The 17,208-nt window shown below is 40.5% G+C and overlaps 1 pseudogene; it reads left to right on the top strand.

The window, feature by feature from the left end:
• Window positions 1-1,865: 1,865 nt before the first annotated feature.
• Window positions 1,866-2,379, top strand: LOC144456514 (large ribosomal subunit protein uL23 pseudogene; annotated as a pseudogene).
• Window positions 2,380-17,208: the final 14,829 nt, after the last annotated feature.

The raw sequence follows: 17,208 nt of genomic DNA, 5'->3' as shown, positions 1-17,208 counted from the left end.
TCCATCTACTCTGTGGTCTAGCCATGGTAGCCTACTTTCAGCAGGTCGTAAAAGACATTCTTTCCCCCATCTCCATGCCTTTGCATTTGGCTTGTCACCTATGCCTGCAATGCTCTTTCTCCTTATCAATTTCCTCAGCTGTAAAATGGGAATAATAATAGTGCCTACCTCTCAGGGTGGTTGTGGGATCCAATGAGATAATATTCGTAAAGTGTTTACCATGGTGCTTGATACATAGTAGACATATAAATGCTTGTTTCTTTCCTTTTTGTCCCATAACCATAAAACAGTCTGGTGTCAATATCTCTCCGGCATACTGTAGCTTGTAACATTTAAAACTAATAACAATTGTCTCAGGACTCTGAGTCAGAATAACTGTTTTCATAGAACTCTGAGCAGAGCTCTGCCCCATACAAGTGAACTGTCAAAGCAAGCTTATATCAGCAACCGCTTTTCTCAGAAGCAGACTTACCTCAGCAACAAACTGTTCCATATGAAAAGGCAGTGCATTAAAGGGGCAGTACCTTTCATGTGCATGTTTTCTCCCCCACTTTAATGTAAGATCCTTAAAGACAAAGACTGCTTCACTTTTGTTTTTATATCTCCATCACCTGGCACATTGTAGGCACTTAATAAATGCTTATCAACTAATTGATCCTCTATGGCAAGAAGGTGCTAGGGATACAAAGATACAAATGAAATAGTCTCAGCTTTCAAGTAACTTACATTCTACTGAAGAGCTAATAACACACACACAGACAAGTAAAATACAAAATATACACAATCTTTTTTTTTTGGTGGGGGGAAGCATTAAGAACAGGAGAGGAAGGGGCATCTAGATGGTGCAGTGGATAGAACACTGGCCCTGAAGTTAGAAGGACCTGAGTTCAAATCCAGCCTCAGACCAAACACTTGACACTTACTAGCTGTGTGACCCTGGGCAAATCACTTACCCCAATGGCCTTAAAAACAAAACATAACAAAAAAAAAAAGAATGGGAGAGGAGTGTGGAGATCAGTTCACAATCTTGAACTGAGCCTTGAAGGAAGGTAGGGGATCTAAAAGGGAGAGGTAAAGAATTTTCACAATCACCTATTTTGAGGCCATGTAGTCAGCTTCCAAGCACTGTATTATGACCCTGGATCGCCTGTCTATCTAGTATCCCTTGCAGCTTTACAGTTCACTAGTTTGATTAAACTTCTTATGTTGCTGGAAGGGAAAGAGACAGATATTTGAAAGTTCAGATTACAGCTTGCTAGTCCTATGATATAGGAGGGGAAAAGCTGCTTCTCAAAGGCAAAAAAAAGAATAAAGGGGAGGGAAGCGTTGTCCATCATATAAGTGCCTTTTTTCTATTGATAGTTGGGTTAAAAACTCTCTGTGTATAATTCTATTGGGAGCATAGTTTGATTTTCACCCATGAATTACATTAGTGGTTCCTAGAGCCACATTAAATCACCCACTTTGATCTAGTAATTGCCTTTTGTAGGATGTAGGGAGCCATCTCGGCTGGAACCAAAAGCAGATGCTCCATTCCTCCAGTTAAAAGAGAATTGGGATTTTCCCTGGCAGCTGCACTTTTGGGCGTTCTGACTCATTCAGAGATGGGTTCTAACTTTCCTCTTCTAGCTAAAATACTCTAGGAAAGCTGCAAGATTAACAATTACCACGGTCTTTGGGTCACAGGAGGGCAAGCATATCAGTTAAGCAGGAAAGTTGATTCTTAGCTCCCTAGTTAACATGGTAAAATGTAGTGAATCTTTAAAATCTGAGATGGTATTGGTTCCTCCAAAGGGAACAGTTAATTGGAGAAATCCTCTCTAACAAGTAGTCAAACTAAGGCAGAGTTACTTACTAGGTGATGGATGAACCTTGGCTTATACAAAATAAGACAATCCTGGACCCTTTCCCCCAAGGTGGCGCTGAAGGCAAAGAAGGAAGTGGTTGTCCCCCCCAAGACAGAAGCCAAGTCCAAGGCCTTGAAGGCCAAGAAGGCAGTGTTGAAGGGTGTTCATAGACACAAAAAGAAGATCCAAAAGTCTCCCACCTTCCAATGACCCAAAACACTGACTTAAACAGCAGCCCAAATACCCTCAGAAAAGTGCTCCTTGGAGAAACAAGCTTGATCACTACGCCATTATTCAGTTTCCCTGAGACCACTGAGTCTGCTGTGAAGAAGACTGAGGACAACACCAACCTCATCTTCATTGTGGACATCAGGACCAACAATCATCAGCTCAAGCAGGCGATAAAGAAGCTGTATGACATCAATGTGGCCAGGGTCGACACACTCATCCAGCTGATGGAGAGAAGGCCTATGTCCAACTTTCTCCAGACTATGATGCTTTAGATGTTGCCAACAAAAATGGAATCATCTAAACTATGTCCAGCTATCCCACTCTATCTACAATAAAAAAAGAAAGAAAGAAAATCCTAGCTTACTAAAGAATAGTTAATCTAAGATAAACCTATTACCTCATCTTTGAGTACAGTCAGTCTCCATCTCTTCCTCACCTCTGATACTAGTCCCAAATCCTGGAAAAGACTAACTGTTCTCCCAGCATTCCATAGAACCTATTTAACACCTTCTTCAAAGCCTCAAACACTACCAGAGTTTACAGTTTTCAGCCCTTTTTGCCCAATGGCCTAATAAGAAGAGTACCACCCATGACCTAGCTTAAGTGGTGGTGGGTACTCAAGGGGGATAGAGAGAGATCAAGGCAGTAGAGAAATGATATTGCCACAGGAGGGAGTAGCAGCTGAAGACATGGAAAGGGATGTAGAAAATTGGAAGTAATAACATTCCAAGAGAGAGGAATCATAGGTCATAGGCGGGAAGGCATATGCCACAAGTTGGTTAGCATCTCATACTTTATTTCTGCTCCACTAGACCGTGAAAGGGCCATTATCTCTAAGACTGAATGGATCAAAAGAATAGTCTTGACACTAAACTCATGAAAAGAGAGTTGGACTTGATCTTTAAGGTCCCTTCCAATCAGGCATGCATTTCAGTGCCTACTATCTGCCAGGTACCATGCTATGTAGCCTTGGGATACAAAACCTAAAGTGAAACTTCCTGAGTTCAAGTTTACATTTTAACAGGGGAGACAAGAAGTACATATACAGATGTGTATAATACACATAAAAAGAGGATACCAGGTACCCTTGGAGGAGAAGGCATTGGCAGCTGGGAAGACCAGAAAAAGCCTCAAACAAGGGTGGCTCTTGAGCTGAATCTTAAAGAAAGGCGAGGATTTCAAGATGAAGAGGTGAAAAAAAATGTGCATTCTAGGCGTAGGGTATAACCAGTGCAACAGCAGAAGGATAATAGATGGAATGCTTATGTGAGGAACCAGAAGCAGACCAGTGTGGCTGAAATGTAGAATAATGTGTAAGAAGGCTACAAAGGCAAAACAAAGGAGGTTGTATTCGATCCTAGAGGTAATGAGAGAGCCACTGGAGTTGATTGAACGAGAGAGGGGGAATGACATGGTTAGACCTGCATTTTATTTTTTCCCCCAGTAGACAGTATTTTAATTTTTTCAATTATATGTAAAGACAATTTTTAACATTCATTTTTATATAAAATTTTGAGTTCTAATTTTTTCTGCCCCTCCCCTCTCCCTCCCTAGGATGGTAAGGAATTTCATATAGGTTATATATGTGTAATCAAGTAAATATATCCATATTAATCATGTTGTGAAAGAAGAAACAGAACAAAGAGAAAAAAAACCATGAAAAGAAAAACCAGAAAAGTGAACATAGTATGCTTCAATCTGTAACCAGACTCCATCAGTTCTTTCTCTGGATGTGGATAGCATTTTCCATTATGAGTCTTTTGGACTTCAGGCCTGTGTTTTAGGACAATCACTTTGGCAGTTGTGTGGAAGATAGATCAGGATGGGGAGAGGCAGGAAGGAAGAGAGACCAGTTAAGAGACCACTGCAATGGTCCATGTGAGAGATGCTGAGGGCTTCAACTATGGTGGTCCCTGTGGGACAAGAGAGAAGGGATTTATCTGAGATGTTGTAGACCTAGAAAGAATGAGACTTGTCACCTTATTGGATTTATGGAATGAGTGAATGTGAGAAGTCAAAGATGATTTCAAGGTTGTGAACTGGGGTAACCAGAAAGATGGTTGGTACCATTAACTGAAATAGAGAAATTTGGAAGATAGATGAATTTAGTATGAAACACAATGAATTCTGTTTTGGACATTCTGAGTTTGAGATGGCTAAATATCATCCAGTCTGAAGTATGGATATTGTATATTGTAAAGACAATGCAAAAAGAGGAGAGCTAAACCAAGGGTAATATAAGTGTGGAATCAGGAGATCCCTACCGTGAGAGAAATGCTAATGGTCCATGGATCCTGTGGGGATTATCGGAGAGAAAGTCTCAAGACTAAAGGATTGTCCCATTTGGGAAGGCCCTCATGTCCTGAAAGTGTTATAAAGGAATTGCTATAGAGAATCTACAATTCCTAAGAGGTTGGATTACCACAAGATCCAGAATATCTTTAATCCCTTTCTCACCCAAACTTCAATTTAATCTCCTGAGAGCTTTTTATACTTGGAAGTACACCTCCAATTTGATGATGAAAATCAAGAGGAAAATAAGATTCATATTACAGCCAACTTGGATGGACCACATTTATTTGCTAAAGTTGGTACTAGCTATCATTTTTTGGAATAAAAGTGCCTCACTGGGCCCACCTCCCCTTCCAAGAAGGTGGGTCTTCTCTTGATGCTATGGAGAAGGCCTAAGAATCTGGAGGAAAACCAGAGAGTCCAAATCAAAATGTATGAGGGGGGAATTGTTTTTGATGTTGTTTCCTGGGAACTAAAAACAAGAAGACAAAGCTTGTTGTCATCAGGCTACAGAAGCCTCATGAGAAATCTCCATGGAGGCTGCCAGTAGTATTCGTGGTAATAACCTCCTGCCTCCCCTCTGCCACTAGAGGGCACAAGGATCATAAATTGCTACTTCAGGTTTTGGAGGGTTCCCTTGCTGCCCTAGAAGTCTCCAGGGTCCTTTGAAGTCAATTGCACACCTGGAGTGTTGCGGGGAGAGGTGGGGAGAAGGATGGATCAGTGAAGCAGGTTGGGGGTAAGGCTAGTGTTATAGTTCTCAAGGTTCAGATAATCTCATCCTATTCCTAACTGATTAACAGCCCAGGCTGGAAGCCCCAGTCCTGTATTGGCAGCAGTTGTGAGGCCAGGATAAAGTCCCCATTGTTAGCCCAGAGTCTTTTTTCAGTTCCAAGAGAATCCTGCACGGCATGGGCTAACAGTTAATCAAAATCAGAACAATCAAACTGCTTTTCTTCCAAATGCCAGGCATACAGTGCGACTCAACAGTATCACATGTAGGAATCCCTTCTCCACCCCACCCACCTCTAGCCAATTATTTTTTAGTCAGTTTCAGCACCACAGAGAAGAAGAGGGCACATTGAGTACTCTGCACAAATTTTCAGACACTGGCTGGTTGTGCCTGAAAGAGCACAGGTACATGGAGAAGGGGGAAAGGAGTCTAGAATGACCCTGATAATGGATCAGCCAGGACTTCCTGTAAAAGAAAGCTTTCATTTACTGTAAATAATCCTCCATTGTTAGAGAGGAGAGGTGGGAAGCAATATTTCTATTACTTTGCTTAAATCAACACTGCAGTGTAAGGTATTTATTTAGCACTCCAGCAAGCCACTGACTTGAACGTTCTTTAGGAATATGAGCAAATTAGATTATCTGTCAAAAAGAGGAGTCAGAAAAGGGAAAGTATTGACTTTACTATATTTCTTCCCAAAACATAGCAGGGATGTTATTATTACTGTGAATTAAGTGCTCACTATTAGCTGAGTCCAGCCTTAAGGGAAATTCCATTCAAGTTGTTTGTGAATGCTTATTTTGCACAAATAAATATTTCTGTGTTACATCTGTTGTCCCAACCACAGATTCTGGAATTCTATTAAGTTTTAGACAATAGAAACAGTAGAACTGCATGAAACCTTTCAGCAGAAATCGAGCAGACTTCAAGATTTTTTATACTCTAAAATGGAGGGAGAGTCACCACCTCTGTAACTATGGGAAAAGTCATTTAGCATCACTGAGACTCCATTTACTCCTCAGTAAAATGGGGATAAAAACACTAACATTACCTACCTGAGATGGTTGTTTTAAGAAAAGAGTTTTTTTTTAATCAAAAGATATATATTTATTAGAGCAATATTAGGGGCCTGAAGCTCACAGGTCACTGCATCTGTACATAACCGAACAATGGTGAAGGTGACTTCCTCAGGCCTCTAACTCTCAGTCCAGGAGGGTATGGCCTATGGACTATAAGCATGGTGTATTGTGGTGGCTCACTCAGCAACTGACTCAGACACTTTTTTTTTTTTACAACCCCAAATGCCCTTTCATAATAATGAAGCTACACAATACTAGGATAAGGCTTTAGATAAGTTGTGGGGCTTTTCCAGGCAAACGGCCATTTAAGTGTTAAGCAATTATTTTCCCCCTTACAGCCACATCTACCAAATCAAAGAAAAATGCAACAGCTAACTAGACTAGGCCCAAACTAAAAATATAGCAAATCACCTACCAAAAAAAAATCTAAATAAAAACTACTACAACCAAATTAGGTTGCAGCCTATTCAGAGAAGCTGCTTAGCATTGGACATGAAGTCAGAAAGACCTAGGTTCAGCCCTTGCCCCAGACACTTACTAGCAGTTTGACTCTGAAAAAATTGTTTAATTTCTCCAAACCTTACCTTCCTCATTGTGTAAAATGCTAATAAAAATAGGAGCTATAAGTACTATATAAAAGTGATCTATTATTATTTGAAACCCACTAAAATCTGGCTTCCACTCCCATTACTCGATTGAAACAGCCCTTTCTAAAGTCACCAATGTTTGTTTTATTGCCAGATCTGATGTCCTTTTTCCAGCCCTCATCTTCTTGACCTCTCTATGTCATTTAACACCACTGACCACTCTCTTTTCCTGGACGCTCTCTCTTTTTTGAGCTTTCATGAAACTGCTCTCCTTCAATTCTCCTACCTGTCTGACTCTTTCCCACTATAATTAGCTAGATTATTATCCACATTTCCCGTAACTGTGTCTGTACCCAAGGTTCTGTTCTAGGCCTTCTTTTCTCCATATACTTTCTCAGTGATCCATCAGCTCATATGGGTTTTATTATTATCCTTATGAGTGTTGTTGAGTCATTTCAGTTGTTTTCAACTCTTCATGACCCCATTTGGGGTGTTATTCGAAAAGATACTGGAGTGGTTTACCATTTCCTTCTCTAGCTCATTTTCCAGATGAGGAAACTGAGGTAAACAGGGTTAAGTGACTTGCCCAGAGTCACAAAGCTAGTAATTGTCTCAGGCCAGATTTGAACTCAGCAAGATTAGTTTTCCTGATTCCAAGTTCAGTGCTCTATTCCACCTACCTACCCTATGATAGTGACTCAACCATATTATTTCCAGTCCTAGAAGAGGAAGAAGAAGAAGGAGAGGGAAAGGGAGAGAGAGAGAAAGAGACAGACACAGAGAGAGAGAGAGAGAGAGAGAGAAAGAGAAAGTTTCTGATCACCTACTGGTATTTCAAATTGGACATTCCATAAAGATCTCAAACTGAATATGTCCAAAGTAGCACTCATTTACTTTCCCACCAAATCACTCCTCTTCTGAATTTCCCTGTTTCCATAAAGGTGACGACAATTCTTCCAACTCCCCGGGTTCAGTTGGTAGCCTTGAAGTCATCCTCAAGTACTCCCTCTCATTCAATATCCATATTCACTCACTATCTGAATACTGTTATTACTACTTACATGATATCTCTACTCACATTGTCAGCACTCTGATTCAAGCCTTTAATCCCTCTCAAATGGCCTATTTTTAGGAGGCAATAGCCTTCCGATTGTTATCCCTTCTTCAAGTCTCTCTCCTCTCCAATTCATTCTCCACATAACTGCCAAACTGATTTCCCTAAAGTACGTATCTGACTTTAAAAACCTGGTGCCTTGCTCTGCCACTGCTGTGTCATCCCCCTAACACAATTAATTCTTTTAGCTCCCTATGATCCACAGATCAAATGCAAACTCCTATGTTTGGATTGTTAAAGAACTTCATGATCTGGTCCCAACATGTCTTTCCACTGTCTTACAAAACACTGCCTTCCACACACTACAGTCTAGACAAGATGACCTTCTTGCTGTTCTTCATATATATACTCCATCTACTGCCCTTGCCTTTGCACTGTCTTTCCCCACCAGTTGTCTGGAACAAATACACCCCTTACCTCTGTCTCTCAGGACTTTAGTTTTTTTTCAAGGCTCTGCTCAAGTACCATGCTCTACATGAAGCCTTTACTAATCCCCCCCAGCTGCCATGCCTTCCCTCAAAATCTCCTTGTATCTATTTGTGTAAATGTATATATGTATGTGTTGTCTGCACCTCCTCCTTGAAGGCTAAGATTGTTTTTGCTTTTGTCTGTACCCCAGTAGCTAGCAGCTAGGTGGCACTGTGCTGGGCCTGGAGTCGAGAAGACTCATCTTCCTGAGTTCAAATCCGGCCTCAAACATTTACTTACCTAGGCAAGTCACTTGACCCTGTTTGCCTCAGTTCCTCATCTATTAAAATGAGCTGGAGAAGGAAATAGCAAACCACTCCAGTATCTTTGCCAAGAAAAATCCAAATGGGGTCACAAAGAGTTGGACACAATTGAGTAACAATAATAATCAATATATATTTATTGATAGATGTGGCAATTCCATGAAATTTCCCTGATCATGGCCAGCTGAAAATGGCTACTTTCTTCCTCTGATTACTGAGAGCACTTTGGTTGTATTAGTCTTATGATGGTTCAGATATTTTCACCTGGACTCTTTAAAATTACCTCCTAATTGTACTTGCTACTTCCAATCTATCCCCACCTCCTATCTACAGTTGCCAAAATTATCTTCTTTTTTTTCAAGGCAGCTGGGGTTAAGTGACTTACCCAGGGTCACACAGCTAGTAAGTGTCAAGTGTTTGGTCTGAGACCAGATTTGAACTCAGGTACTCCTGATTTCAGGGCCGGTGCTCTATTCACTGTGCCACCTAGTTGCTCCCAAAATTATCTTCTTAAAGTGCATATCTGACCATGCTACTCTCCTACTCCCTGTTGCCTCTAGGACAAATTACATACTTCTTATCTTTGTATTTAAAGGTCCTCACAGTATGGCTACAGCCTTTTTAGATTTATTTCACATTATTTTCCTTTACTCTCATTATCCTAGAGACAAACTGGCCAATTTGCTATTCTCTAAAATCAACCTTCCTCCTTCTGTCTTCATGCCTTGAAAAGGCTGTCTGCTACACCACCTCATTTCTACTTCTTAGAATACCTAGCTTCTTCCATGACTCAAGTTGGATATCACTTTCTACAGGAAGTCTTTCTTGGTCCTTCTACCTACTTCCACCCCTCAGATGTAAGGGTTCTTTTCCACTTCAAATCATCTTGTATTTACTTATGTATATTCTATCTTCTACACTCCTCATAGAATATACATTCCTTGTGCTGAAGGTGGCTCTGCCTGCCAAGAGTATCCTTGATCCCAGCCTTTCTTCAATCTTGCTCCACCATCCAGCTCTCCCATCTTCACTGTTGGCTCTTTCCCCTCTATATACAAAATTGCTAAGGTCTCGTCTATCTTTAAAAATAAACATATGCTACTCATTTAATGACACTAGGTCCTTTGAGTTACTTATCCCTCTCTCACAGAATGAATGCACAAAATAAAATGAAATGAATGCATGAAAAAGCATTGATTAGGTACTTATTGTGGCACAATGGATAGAGCACCGAGTCTGAAGTCAAGAAGTCCTGAGTTCAAATCCATCTACATACACTTACTAGCTCTATGACACTGCACAAGTCACTTAACCTCTATCTGCCTTAGCATTCTCAACTGTAAAACAGAGGTACAGTTATCCTTTCTACATCATGACTTTGCCCACAACAGTTTCAATATATCATAGGGTTGGCAAGGGGTCAGCATAAGAAATTAAATGGGAATTTTGGGGAAGTTTTATGAAAACTGCAGACAACCCAAAAAGTCCAGCAGATGACACAGAAAAAGTTTAGAAACTCAGGGGCAGCTAGGTGGCGCAGAGGATAGAGCACCGGCCCTGATTTCAGGAGTACCTGAGTTCAAATCCAGACTCAGACCCATAACACTTACTAGCTGTGTGGCCCTGGGCAAGTCACTTAACCCCATTGCCTAGCAAAAAAAAAAAAGTTTAGAAACTCAAAAATGCATAAAACATATGTATAGTACTGTATAATATCAACATATTTTATCTTTTAATACCATAGCAATTCAGATTTCTTCTCTGATGTGAAGAGAGGGCCAAAAAATTTTACACAGATTTTCCAGGTCACGGGGCACCACAGTCCAAACCCCACCTTAATATGGAAGGGATGACTGTAATAGTAACAGCTGTGTCCAAAGTTGTTGTATTAAAAAAGACAAATACATGTAAAACATTAAGCCCAGGTCCTGGCACATAGTACGCACTTAATAAATGTTTGTTCCTGTTCCAACTATTCTGGAGAGCAATTCGGAACTGTGCCCAAAGGGCTATAAAACCGGGCATACCCTTTGACCTAGCAATACCAGTACTAGGTCCATATCCCAAAAAGATCCCCTAAAAAAGGAAAAGGACATATATGTACAAAAATAGTTTTCGCAGCTCCTTTTGTGGTGGCAAAGAATTGGAAGTCAACTGGGGAATGGCTGAACAAGTTGTGGTATACATTTGTGATGGGATACTATTGTGCTATTATAGGAAATGATGAGGTGGTTTCAGAAAAACCTGGAAGGACTTATGTGAACTGGTGCAAAGTCAAGTGAGTAGGACTAGGAGAACATTGTACACAATAACAGCAATATTGTACAATGATCAACTGTGAATGACTTAGCTATTCTCCGCAATGCAGAGATCTAAGACAATTCCAAAGGACTCATGATGAAAAATGCTGTCCACCTCCAGAGAAAGAACTGAGAGTCTCAATGCAGATAGAAACATACTTTTTTAAAACTTTTTTTTCTTGGGTTTTTTTTTTGGTTTTCTTTTGTTTTGGTCTGTGTTTTCTTTTACAACATGGCTAATATGGAAACGTGTTTTGCATGACTGCATATGGATAATCTATATCAAATTGCTTGCCTTTTCACAGAGAGAGCAAGGGAGTGAAGAAGGAACAGAATTTGGAACTCAAAATTAAAAAACAAAACAAATGTAAAAATTGTTTTTATGGGGCAGGTAGGTGGTACAGTGGATAGAGCACCAGTACTGGAGTCATGAGAACCTGAGTTCAAATCCATCCTTAGACGTTTATTAGCTGTGTGACCTTGAAAAGGTCATTTAACCCCAAATGCCTCATTAGGAAAAAAATAAAACACAAAAATTTTTAAAAAAATTTTTTTAAAAATAAACATTTGTTCCCTTTCCCTTCTCTTAAGGGATAATGATACAATTACAAGCAAGCAACGTAGTCCCTGCCCTTAAAGACTTTACATTGTAAAAGGAGAGAACTACACATCTGTGAAAGTAATGGCAGGAAGGATTGTTTTAGACAGGAAAGTTGGAGGGAATATTCATTGGCATTGTAAAGCAATGGATGGTCATGTCCTTTTCTAGGAGTGGTAGTGTTGATTTGATTTGAGTAGCAAATGAATAGCAAATGCTCATTGCCTCTATTTCCTTACCATCTAACTCATTTGGAATCTGGTGCCTCTCCCCACCATACTATTACAGTTGTTTTGAGAGGTCAGGCAGTTCAGTAAAAAGATGCTGGAATTGGAGTCAGGAAATGGGATTAAATCCCAACACAGCTGCTTAAGACTCTCTATTTCCTCTTTTATAAATGAGTATAAAATGTGTGCTATCTCACAGTGTGATTCTGAGGAAACCACTTTGCAAACCTTAAAATGCGACATAAATATTATTTCCTAAAGGTCACCCATGGCCTCCTAATCACCAAGTCTGATGATCCTTTTTTACTTTTCATTCTACTTGGACTCTGTGGCATTCGATCTTATCATTCCTCTTTTTTTTTTCCAGTGGGAAATCAGGCATTAAGTAACTTGCCCAGGGTCACATAGCTAGTAAATGTCTAAGGGCTGATTTGAACTCAGCCCTCCTGACTCCAGGGCTGATGCTCTATCCACTGGGCCACCTAGTTGCCATCATTACTTTTCTCTCTTAATATTTCTTTGCTTGATCCTCCCCTCTGCTGGCTTACCTACCCAGAGCTAGATTTAGGACTTTTTGCATAAAGGATGAGTCAGGTAAGGGACCCTAAATTGGAAGAGGGAGGAGAATAAATAGAAAACTAGGGACATCAGGGCAAGGGATATGGAGTAAGAAGGGTTCATGTCTGTAGATCATACAATAGCTTCTAATCCAAGCCAAAAAATTTTATCAACCACTTCCATTGTGCCAGACACTGTGCTAGGCACTGGGAATACTGAGACAAAATGAAAAAACAATCTCTGCCCTCAAAGGTCTTACATTCTATTAGGTGAAAACAACATATAAATGTACAAGTATATATGTAATAAGTTGAGGAGGGAGAGGGCACTAAAAGACAGAGGGATCAGGAAAGCTTCCTTTAGGAGATGACATGTGATATGATCCTCCATTTGGGGAAGGGGACTAGGCTGGCCAACCTTAGTGCTCCTCTCAGTTTTGTTTCTGATTTTCCAGACATTGCCACATTGCCACCATGTTTCACCCTGAAACTTACCTTAGCACCTGGGGCCTCCTTACCCCAGAATGTCCATCTACTCCTTAGATCTTCTCACCCTGAAACATCACCCTACCTTGCTGGTTCTCTTCTCTTATTGGTGAGTTCATGTCAGGGCCTCCATTGTGGGGAGGGACCCAACCCAGCCACTCTTCATTCCCTTCATGGCTGTGCTTCTGATTTCCCAGATTTTTTTATCAGCACCATGCTCCCATGCAGGTGCCTTCTCTCCTTGAAGCTTTTCAGCTCCCTTTGTCTGTTGTCTTCCCCACTAGAATATAAGCTCGTTGAGGACAGCTGTCTTTCTTTTTTCTTGCATTTCTATCCTCGGCATTTAGTACAGTGTCTGGCACATAGTAAATACTTAATGTTTGAGCCTTTCCTTGTTGCTTTGAAGGATGCTAGGAACTTCAAGAGATGGAGGTAAGGAGAGATTGCATTCAAAACACAGAGGCAAGAGGTGAAGTCTGAGTTTCAGGAGTAGCAAGTAGGACAATTTCACTGGAAAAGAGAGAACATGGAGGGGACTCGTGTGAAATCAGCCTAGAAAAATGTAGACTGAGCAAGATTATTAAGGACTTTAAATGTCAAGAGGATTTTGTTCCTTATTCCAGAGCAAGCAGATCAACAAAATATTCTTGAGCAGAGGAATAATATGTCCAGACTCCTGCTTTAGGAACATCATTTTGGCAGCTATGCAGAAGATGGATGGATGAGGGGAGAGACTGGAAATCAGGAATAAGAGTCTGTTGGAATAATCCAGGCAAGAAATGATGAAGGTCTGAACTAGAATTATGGTCACGTGAATAGAGAAAAAATGGTAAATATGAAATATATTATGGAGACAAAATCAACAAGATTTGGCAGGCAATTGGATATGGTTAGTGAGATATCAATCTAGAACGACTCCAAGTTTCTTGCACCTAGGTGACTGGAAGAAAAATATTGGTCGTTTAAATATTTATAAGGAAGTTTGGAAGAAAGGGGAATTTGGGGGAGGGGAGGAAGGCAGAGAATTATGAATTTTGTTTTGTATATTGAGTTGGAGATGTTTATAGGATATGCAGGTAAATGTGTCCAGCAGTCAGTCAATGTTGCAGAACTGGATATAGGATGTGAATGAGAATTTCTGAGCAACCCTGGAGAAAGTAATTTTAGCTGAGTGGTTAATTTAAAAGTTAGATTGCAAAGGTATGAGGAATGTGAAATGAAGACTATAAAAGGCTTTTTCTAGGTGTTTTCTATCAAAGGGTAGAGTCAGTTAATAAACATTTATTTTATTTTATTTTATTTTATTTTATTTTATTTGGCTAGACAATGCGATTAAAAGTGACTTGCCCAGGGTCACATCGCTACTAAGTGTTATGTGTCTGAGGTCAGATTTGAACTCAGGTCCTCCTGACTCCAGGGCCGGTGTTCTATCCACTTCACGACCTAGCTGCCCCAATAAAGATTTATTAAGCACCTACTGTGTACCAGTCGTTGTACCATGTGCTGGGTATACAAAGAAAAGCAAAGAATGGTTCCTGCCCTCATGGAGGTCATAATCTAATGGGGGAAGACAATACACAAAAGGAAGCTGAAAAGTCAGGAGGGGAACATACCCCATTGGGGGTGGAGCATGACGGAGAAGTCCAAAGCATAGCTGGGTAGGAAATGAAGAGATGGCTGATCTGGGCGCTCTCCTAAAATGGAGCTTCCGGGAGGAGCGCTCCAACCTCCAATCAGAGGGTAGAATCCCAGGGGCACAGGGTCCTGACAAGGTGTGAGTTCCAGAGCTGAGGTGATCTTCTAGGATGAAGAGGTTTCTGGGCCATGAGGTAGAGAACATAGATTCTTTTTAAAAAAAATCAATTCGTTTTCCATAGTAAGTCCCAGATAGACTACTCCTATCCCATCTTAGGACCCCAGGAAGGTAGAAATAGAAGAAGAGTTGATCCTCTCTCTCATATCACCTGCCATAGGCAAGTACAATACATGCTGAGGGTGGCTTGAGGTCTGAGCCCAAGCAAAAGGCTAGAACTCATCCCTGAGGTATTCATAAGGGCAAGGTTTAGGAGTCCAAGCAGTCATGAGGTGAAACAGGTTTGGAGTAACCATGCCAATGCAGGTGCTTCTTCAAATAGAGGTTTGGAGATGAATTCACCATTTAGAAGAAGAGACTTTAGAGATGGAGGCAAGAGGTCCAGAAGGAGACAGGGGAGTCATGGGCTGAACTAGATTTGATATAAGCATGGCTGAAAAATAGCTACCCTAAGTGTTTTTGCACATTTGGATACTTTTCATCTTCCTTTGGTGACTTTGGAACCTCAGTCTCCTTATCTAGTATCTTACGAACTATGCCAAATTAATTCTGGGCCCCTAAATTCTACTGAAGCTCCAAACCCAGACCTCCTCCTGGCTTCTGCTTGGGTGGGAGCTCCCCAGGGTAGTAGAGCCTCACTGAGTGTGGGAAAAAGGAACAAGCCCAGACTCTGCTTTCCCCAACCCAGCAGAGCCTTCCTATAGCAGCAAATGAACAATATTTGCTCAAGGAGTAAGGGAACTTCAGTGATGGCTGTCTTTCTCTTCTTGCCTTCACCTTCCCACTGGGCCCCTGTAGCCACTTCCCTGATACCTGTGGGGTCAATTTGGCCTTACCTGGGAGCAAAGGCTAGCTTGCTTTACCTGTTTATGTTGATTAGGATTTCTCCCCCCACCCCCACCCCAAAACCAGTTCTCAGCTTTCTTTATCTTCCTTTTCCCTTGTCTTTCTAAGTACCCTCCTTTGGTGATCTCATTCATTCCAAAGGTGTCAACCATTGTCTCCAAATGGATAATTCTTTGCACATAGCTTTTCTTTAAAAAAAAAAACTATTTATTTATTTATTTTTATTTAGTTTTCAGCATTCACTTTTGTTAGATTTTGAGTTCTAAATTTTTCCCCTTCCCTCCCTTCTCCCTTCCCAAGATGTCATGCAGTCTGATATAGGCTATACGTGCACATAGGTTTTCAATAAATGTTTGTTAAACAACTCAATGAATATAGTGGAAGAGGGAGGGGGGAGGGAAGAAAAGGAGATACAAAGGAGAGTTAAACACCTCTGCCCTTAATGGCAGCTAGGTGACACAAGCGGATGGAGCACTGGGTTTGAAATCAGGAAGACTCATCTTCCTGAGTTCAAATCTAGCCTCAGATACTTACCAGCTGGGTGACCCTCAACTTAACTCTCTTCTACCTCAGTCTCTTCATCTGTAAAATGTGGAATGTAATAATACTTACCCCCCACAATTGTTGTGAGGATAAAATGAGATATTTGCGAAGAACTTTGCAAACTTTAAAGAGCTATGTAAATGCTAGTTATTATCATAATTATTATTGGGGTTATTATAATTAATTAGTATATGCAGGGAAATACTAGGAGGTAAGTGTAGAAAGGTCAGATAGGATGAGATTCAGATAGGCTTTAAATGCCAGCCTGAGAAATGTGGTGCTTTAGACAATTCAAACCAGTTGAAGGTTTTTGAAAGGGGGGGGTGTGTGAGAGAGGACTGATTAAAATGGTGCTTTAAGAAGATTAATTTGTTGGCAAATGTGCAGGATCCTGAAAGATAGTGAAAATAACTCCATGATGCATTGCAAAAGTCAGCCTGGGTTAGTACAGCATCACAACCAAACAAAATCCATCATTGGTATCTCTGGAAACAGGAGAGATACAATCATGCCCTAATTCAATATTAAAGAGGAGTTAAAGGTTCTGCCATAATCAACAGGCTCTCCAGCAGTCATCTGGAAAACTACAGATCAACAAGCTTTGTCTTATTCAGAAAGACAATGCTGGAAATATAATGGACCATCTGAATGGAGGGATAAAGGCAGACATTTAGCTAAATCAGGAAGGCCATAGTCTCAGAGACTATAGGCCTGACCTAAAAAAAACAATTGGACAATCAGCCTGTGACTTCCTGAAAATATTCTATAGGAAAGCTGAAGACACGCAAATACAAATATGTAATTTCTTTGTATGGTTGGCAAATTCTTACTTATTGGATAACACTATGTTGCATTAGGATTTCTTTCCAGGTAAATGTATAGCCCAGTGCCTTTGCTTATCCTTTCATCTCTTTGAATTGCTTTCCTGTGGAAATACACACACACACACACACACACACACACACACACACACACACACACACATATATACGTATGGAAGTATATGTGTATATGTATATGCATGTGTGTATGTATGTATGTATATATTCCAATTACATGTAAAAACAAAATTTGCATTTACTGCTTTAAATTTTGAGTTCCAAATTCTCTTCCTCCCTCCCTCTTCCCCCCCCAGATGAAAGCAATTTGACATAGGTTATACGTGTGAAATCATGCAAAATATATAGGGCCTTAGGAGATGAATCATGGAAACAGATAGAGATT

This window comes from Phascolarctos cinereus, unplaced genomic scaffold (assembly GCF_003287225.1).
Source record: "Phascolarctos cinereus isolate Bilbo 61053 unplaced genomic scaffold, phaCin_HiC Scaffold_4;HRSCAF=312, whole genome shotgun sequence".
Classification (NCBI taxonomy): domain Eukaryota; kingdom Metazoa; phylum Chordata; class Mammalia; order Diprotodontia; family Phascolarctidae; genus Phascolarctos; species Phascolarctos cinereus.
This window is presented reverse-complemented; position numbering and strand designations above follow the sequence as displayed.